Source organism: Lactuca virosa, chromosome 3 (genome assembly GCF_052849685.1).
Source record: "Lactuca virosa cultivar CGN04683 chromosome 3, Lactuca_virosa_CGN04683_v6, whole genome shotgun sequence".
Classification (NCBI taxonomy): Eukaryota; Viridiplantae; Streptophyta; class Magnoliopsida; order Asterales; family Asteraceae; genus Lactuca; species Lactuca virosa.
Window position 1 is genome coordinate 216,537,468 of NC_136428.1, and position 8,258 is coordinate 216,545,725.

General features: G+C 35.5%; 1 non-coding gene across 1 annotated transcript; it reads left to right on the top strand.

The window, feature by feature from the left end:
- The first annotated feature begins 7,502 nt into the window (after positions 1-7,502).
- On the top strand, positions 7,503-7,609 carry LOC145168181 (small nucleolar RNA R71). Its single transcript, XR_013741753.1, has one exon. It is a non-coding gene; the product is annotated as a small nucleolar RNA R71 (small nucleolar RNA).
- The last annotated feature ends 649 nt before the right edge of the window (positions 7,610-8,258 follow it).

Genomic DNA, 8,258 nt, shown 5'->3' on the forward strand with positions numbered 1-8,258 from the left:
CAACACGATAGGTTACAAACCTCAAGTCATGTGCTAGTGATAAACAATAGGTTTTATTCTTGAGTAGTTCTTGAAACTTTTCCAAGATCTTTAAGACTCCCACTAACCTCTTGACATATAAGATTCTCTTGTCAAGAACCATTACTTGACAAAACAAATATTCAAGAGTTAGTGGGGATTCTTATCAAGATAAACACTTCACACAATTGGTCTTAGTCGGTCTTTGTCTTATGCAAGACATCACAACTTACCATTTTCAAATGTATAAGAGTAAGAAAACATTTTACTCTACATTTGACAAGTGTTATAAACCTTCCTTAAGATTATGTCACTCAAGTTACAATCTTGGAGTATGACTCTAAATTTGATTTTGGAACGAAGTATGACTCATCTTCTTGATTTAAGCATTTAAACAATTCATGATTCCTCTTCTTAGTCATTCAGTCCTTAGAGGATCAATTGTGATATGATTTTTCATAATCATTAAGATGATCATAAAACACGATACTAAAGCACTCTCCCATCTTTCCAGATTGGAGAAACTTTTATCTTTCTGCCTAATTTGATTCTTCTCATTCGTTCTACCTTACATTTTAACTTCTCCAATGTTTCATAATTACACTTAAACTTGTAAGCATAACCATATTTACTAAACTTTAGTAAAATATAACGAATAGTCTTATCGCTCTTTGTGGTGGACCTGACCAGCGCACAACCAAGTGTACTCAATCCCCTAGTCCTTCACTTGCCTCACATATACATGTGATCAAGGAATTAGTCTTAATTTCCCAAAGATGAAGTTCTCATTCATCATGCAATACAAGTTGTATGATTCCAAGTTTCTATCCAACTGAAACTTGGGTGATGAGAATCTTTCCTTATCTAGTAAATTTTAACACGACCACAAACGATAGAATCAAATTCATATTGCTAACAATAGAAACATCAATTTTCACAAATGTCATTGCAAGGAGATATAAAATAAAATAATAAAACAAAATTTTATTTATTTATAAAGTGCGGAAAAACTTTTCCTTACAATGCAATCACAAATGAAAACTATGTTATTACAAATTTCTAAGAAATCTATCATAACTCCTAAGTAGCAGCTCAAGAATCCGATCTTCGAACCATGCGATCGAAATCCATCTCTTCGCGATCAGATTCAACATGCTCTTACTTTTAAGCTTCCTTCCTTTTGCTTGATCCTACAAAACATCAAAATGCAAACTTGTCACATCATGTATTATGAATCAACAATTAGGAACTTAATAGAGTTAGATATTAGATTTACCTGAAGCAGAACCATAGAATCTGACTAAAGTTCTCAGGTAGTCAGGGCAGCTTCGATTCCAATGTCCCTTTCCTTGGCAATAGAACAACCAGGTTCATTGGGAGTGGCATATGGAACAATCTCAAATTTGGCCTTTCCCTTATGATCAAAACTTTTGACCATGGCAAGTTCCTTTCCTTTAGGAGAAGGAATCATTTTAGGGATATCCATGTCATTTCCCATGTCAGCTTGAGAGGTAGATCTTCCAGTCAAATTTTCTTGACCATTGCGCCAAATCATTGCTGATTCAGCAACAATTAGCAAATAGGTAAGATCAATAAGGGTCATGTCGTGGTCTGTCACATAGTAGTCTTTAACAAACTCACTATATGATTCGGGAAGTGACTGAAGAACCTGGTCAATAGCCAACTTCCTTGGGAACACGACACCCAACATTCTCATCCTGTCAATGTGTGACTTCATATCCAATACATGTGCACACACGGACCTTCCATCTTGGTGTTTTCTATCCAATAGGGCTTGAGTGATCTTGAAATTTTCAAGTCTTCGAACTTGTGGGTCAAGGAGAATAATTGGAGAAGGTGGAGGAAGTGAAGCATGATATTGTGGAATATCATCTTCATGTGCAAGGCTTGTTCCTAAAGATTCGGGAAGACCATAGTTGTCTGAACTAGACATCTACAAGGGAGAAATACAAGTTCATTGATTTAAGTCCTTAATATAACACCCAAATGAAATATTAAGGCTAGGACCCAACAAAATATTTTACAATTCGGAAGAGGGATGTCGTAATCCAATTGCAAAATATTTGAAGGTAAGTAAATGACGATTTACCAATTTCCACCATGAAAAACGAAATTGATCATTAAGTTTTAATTGGATTGAAATTCCTATATCCTTTGAGATTCATTGAACTTTTCAATGACATGTTTAAATCTCGATCGTGCCCTTCAAGTTTGTGACTGGGATGTCGAGGATCACAAAAAAGGTGTGAATAACCATGCAAATGTGCTTGGTACTCTTAATGTTACAAACCACCTAATCAATGTGCCTGTTAACCACACACACTCCACTGATCTATGATTAACATTAAGCTACCGTTTGCCACACACTGTCAGTCCCAGATTAGTGTGTCGGTTAACCACACACGCTCCACTAACGACTTAACAAGGTGAAAAGTGTAATTTCATGGGATAGCACCATATTCACATTTTTCTAAAGTAACTAAGATTGGGAATTTAATAAAAGTTTAGTTACTTTATAATTTTCATTATAGTTTTAATATGAATTATTTTTCTGTCAAACCCGTTCGGCTAAAGACCCTCCACCAGTCAAGAAAGCGGTGGGTGAGAGTGGACACCCATTAAACTGCCATTTTATAAGCAGTAACCTTATACCCCCCTTATAGACCGGCTTCGTGAATGAGGCCTACTAACGGTAAAACTGACTTGTCTTATACATATATATAATTATTAAACTTATAATAATATAAAGTATAAGGGTAGAATTTTAACTTTTAAAACTATAGGGTTTGGAACTAAAGTATTCAAAAGTGAGACTTTACAAATTCCAAAACTTGAGGGCAAGTTTTGAAAGTTGTCAAAACTTTTCATTTCTCTAACTTATGAGTTTAATGAGGTTTTTATGAAAAACTTTTAAAGTTCCATAACTTGAGGACAAGTTATGTAAGACTTTAAAACCAATTTAAAATGACTTTTAAAAAGAGACTCTTGAAATTCCATAACTTAAGGACAAGTTATGGAGTTCATAAAAAAACATTTACAAAAAAATTTTCATTTTCCATAACTTGAGGACAAGTTATTGAATTCATAAATGGCATTTAGATCAAATATTTTAATTAACACTAACTATCAAATAATTTTTCCATGATCTAGATTAAACTCACAAGTCAAGATAATTCACATCAACTATTTACAAGGAATTAGTCTATCATATAAACTAATAAAAATCTTGAAACTACGACAATGATCTTTTAGTTGGAAAAGCATGATCATTACCATATGAAAAAACACATTTCATGGTTCAAAAAACAGTTTGGGGTAATGATCCTAATCCAATTTCTGGCCAAACGTCGAAAATCTGCCCATTGGAGCACCAACTCGGCGAGTACATGAACTGGACTCGTCGAGTTGGCCATTTTATGAGGGGACTCGGCAAGTCGCCCAGTGGACTCGGTGAGTTCACTGGGCAGAAGGCAGAAAATTCGATTTTTTCACTTTGAAAGCCAATAAAACATCAAGTATAATAGAAAACAATCCTAGGCTCTGATACCACTGATGGGTATTAGTATACTACAACATCCTATGGTGCACATACAACCCTAAATGATTTGTATCTATGTTTTCTCTAATTATACATGAAATATTGTTTCCAAAGCATTAAGCCTACAACTAGCATGCAATTGGCATAAACAACATAGAATTAAGTTATATATTTACCTCTTGGTTGTGGCATGTAGAACTTGTTGTGTTTGGCGTTTAAGAACTTAGTACCCCAAGTGTTGCACCTCAAATGTAATCACAATACACCTTTGGACAAAGGATGAATTTTGAGAGAATATTCTTACACTCAAATCGGCTCATGAACTCTTAGAACTCTAGTGCCCAATTTTGGATGCTAAGGGGCTTCTTACATAGTATGGCAAGATTAGGGTTACATCCATGCAAACCCTAATGCCCATGACCTTTAAACCTCCATGGACTATCCATGGACTACCATATTGGTTTAGCCCATCCTAAATAACCATTGGCCCACACTATAAGAATCATTGATTTACCAAATCAATCCCCATATATTTAATTAGTTCTTTTGATCACAAAATTAATTCCAAATTAATTCTTGATCAATACTAATTAAATCATATGATTTCATATTAATATATTAGAACTTATAATATATTAACAAAACATAAATAACCTCTTCTCAAAAGTCCATCCTATCAAATTGTCCTGGTGATATGCAACCCAAATGGACCATGCTACTCTCGGTTCAAGTACATGTCAATTATAGTGTTGGGCTTAGACACCTAATCCAACAAGCTAAATGGTCCATTTAGGAATATAGATTACAATGACTTGTCACTTATAATCTATCCAATTTGTCAAATATCATTTGTGTTTAAGTGGATCACAATACCGGTGATTGACCAGATCTAGACATGCAGGTGTGTGCTGATAAACGATATTAGATTGCCTGACAACTTTGATCCCAAATCAGTCTTAAATTTAGTTATCATTTTTGTTTCTGTTAAATTTGTTCACAGTTTTCCTCTATGCACAAATTTAGGGGGAGAATTAAAAATTTAAAAATCAAACAAAAATCAAAAATTAAAAATCCAAAAATAGTGTTATTTCTGTTTTATTCCTTTTTCAGAAAATATGAAAAATTCAAAAATATTGTGTGCTAAGTTTTTTTAGTTTTTGTTTTTATCTCAAAGTTTCGTTTGTCTTAAAAAGCGAACTAAAAAATCAGAGAACTCAAAGGAAAAAGAGAGTCAAGGAGACTGTATCGGAACTTTCTGAGCCCAGGCTGGGTCATTGAACAACTGTGGTAAGAAGGGTATTTATGATTCTGTGATCCACATGGACTTTTCAGTCATTTGTTACTTTTCAAGGCGCAACAGTGATCATTGAAGAACGTTCATTTGAAGGAACAAGAAATGAAAATTATTTTTCAACATTTAATCTTTCAACCCCAGAAGCATTATGAAGCTGTACTTGAAGATTATGTGACAGATTGCATTAAAGTTTCCTCAATCAATTTGCTGCTATCTATGAACCTGCTGAAGTGATCCAGAAGAATCGGTCTCTCTGTTATTCTCTCTAAAGATTCTCAAGCTGAAAGTGCTGATTTTCAAGAATCTTTTCAAGAGGCCTCCTCACGCAATGTGCGTCCAGAGTCAAATTTTTTAAGACAAGCCCAACTCTTCAAGATGAAGTTATTCACATAGAAGATTCATACGTTCATCTTGAAGTTGTGAAGAAATCGAAGATAAACGCTGAAACCAAGCTCAAAGTGAAGATTGACAAAAAATCAAGCTTCAAACCTAGGGGGAGTTTGTTAGGTCAAAAGAAAAGAAAGATATAAACCAAGGGGCAGATTGTTGGGTAAAAACTATGGTTTATACTCTAATTTTCTAAGCATTTATTGTTTTCGGTCTTGGTCCAAAAACTATCTTGGGTTTAATTGTAGCTTGGACCGAAAACTCATGTGTTTTCGGTCAAGCAATTGGAATTTCGGTTTGGGCTTTGTATTTTGGGTCCTTAAGTATAAATAGAGTCATTAGGAGCACTAGAGAAGTGTGGGACGTTTTTGGTCAAGGGAGGAGCTTTCCTTGTCATATGTGTGTGTTCTACAGAGAGAAAGTAGAGAGAAGGTGCAAGTGTGTGTGAATCTTGTGTATGGAGTTTCAATCAAATCATTGAATACATTGAAGATTCATCTAGTTCTTCTTCTTCCTATTCTCCATTTCATCTCGCATCATCCACTTGATTGAAATTGCGCACCATCAAGTGGATCGGATTGATACATCAAGCGAAATTGGGGACTTACAGAGTCACTGACTACGCCAGAGTTCGACAGCGGCTTATAAGAGCTACGATTGCTAATCGGATTTTGAAAGTGAATTGGCAATTATAGTTATTAGACTTATCCAAGTGGGAGACTATTGGATTATGTGTCTAAGCCCATAACTATAATGGGTATGTACTTGACCCGATAGTAGCATGGTCCTTCTGGGTTGCCTTCACCGGAGCAATTTGATAGGATGGACTTTTGAGAAAGAGGTTGTTTGTGATTTATTAATATATTATATGAATAATATATTAAGTGAGAAATCATATTATTTAATTATTATTGATCAAGAATTAATTTGGTATTAATTTAGTGATTAAAAAAGACTGATTAAATTTACGGGGACTGATTAAGTAAATCAGTAATACTTATAGTTTGGGCTAATGATCCATGTTGATTAGGGATGGGCTAAACCTATATGAGAGTCCATGAAAGTTTAAGCCAAAGGGCCTAAGAAATATGAAGGGTCATGGTGAATTAGGGTTTGCATGGAAGTAACCCTAGGATTTCCACACTATAAAAGTAACCCCTTAAACCCCAAAATCGGCTAGTGCATTCTAAAGGTGAACCATAATCGATTTTGTGTTTTATAGCCTCTCTCTCATAAGCCTCCTCTTTTATTTGGTGTTTTTAACACATTAGAGGCATCACATTTGAGGTGCTAAAGCTTTTAAAGGCCAAGACTACAAGCTACAATAAGAGGTATTCATCTAGCCTATTTTTATGTTGTATATCTCCAATTGCATGCTAGCTAGGGTGTATGCTTTGGAAAAATGAAATTGCATGTATAATTAGAGAAAACTTAGATCCAAAGCATCTAGGGTTGTATGTGCATCGTAGGAGTGTTATTGTAGTTAAAACCCAACAGCTGTATCATGGATCATTAATGGCTCAGAATGAACTCCTTCGTCAGTGTAAATCGCCATAACATGAGGTTATGATTTTGGGTCAGGATTTCTAGGATGTAACCTCTCGTTAACAAGTGTCGTTAATTGGCCAAGTTGAGTCTCAATGTTCTTGATGTAAGCTTGATGATTTCTCACATCAGCATCAGTAGTATCGTGTCTTTTTGCAGAGGCTTCCATAAATCTATTAAGTATTGACTCAAAATCCAATTTTTTTCGGGTGGTGGTTGTTCTTTTTTATAGTAGTCTCGACCGTTTTGTCTATATTTCTCATCCTTTTTCTTCTTGTACTCGTCATAAGGAAACCACTCCTTTTTCGGCTTCCTCCAATCTTCATCATATTTGTCACCACTTGCGCTTTCTTATTCTCGTGCTCATCCAAATCGCAATCCTTTGTTAAATGTAGCCTATGGAAATTGTCACATTCAACTCTTATGGTGTGTATAGATTAATCCAATTTCATTATTTGCCTATCCATATTCTTTAGTTTAGCAATAATTACAACCATGTTCTCGTTCCCTCCATCTCGTTTACCTCTAGTAACATCTTCTCGTGGGTTATGATATTCGCGTGAGTGCTTTGCAAATTGCTCAATTAACTCTTTAATGGTGGTCGATTATTTCTTTGTCATTGGTCCTTGAGAGTCAAGAAGTTGCCTTGTTGTGACATTCACCCCATCATAAAAGATAGACTCTTGTTGTTGGACATTTAGATCATGTTGAGGACAACTCCTAAGCAACCCTTTGTATCTCCCCCATGCTTCGTATAATGATTCATCATCGTTTTGTTGGAAATTAGAAATCTTCTTTTTGAGTTTGGATATCTTTGAAGGCGGGCTGAATTGCTCTATGAAAACTTCACGAAGATTGGCGCAAGAAGTAATGGATCAGGGCGCGAGTGATTTCAACCAAACTTTGGCTTCCCCGGTAAATGTCACCGGAAGCATCCTAAGTAACACTGATTCCCGTGGAAAGAGTTTGGAGCATAGAAGTAGTTTCCGATGTCCTTAACTTCACCGTTGTGTTTGAATGTGTCTTCGTATTCTTTCCCAGAAGAAGGTATGTCCTTGAGCATTGATAAAATGTGCCTCTTGAGCTAAAAACTTCTTTCAGCTAGAATCTCGGGTGGTACAAGACCTAGTCCATTATCCTCATGCATCCGCTTCGTATAATCTCCCATAGTCATTCTCGTTATGTCCGCCATCTCTTCAACCTCGATTTTTATGTCGTTGTCTGTATCACTCTCTGTTACTACCTCGTAACCTACTTATTTCTTGGTTGGAGTCTTCTCAAAGTGCTCGACTTTTCGGATTGAAAAGTGTTACTTAACTTGTCAAACTTCTTGTCTTTCTTCTTATAAAAAGCTGATTCTGGATCTTGAAGTGGTGGAACTATTGGAGTTTTAGATCCTCGGTTCATAAATCACTGAAAAAAAACAAAAAAAACATGTGGTCAAGATGCCCACGA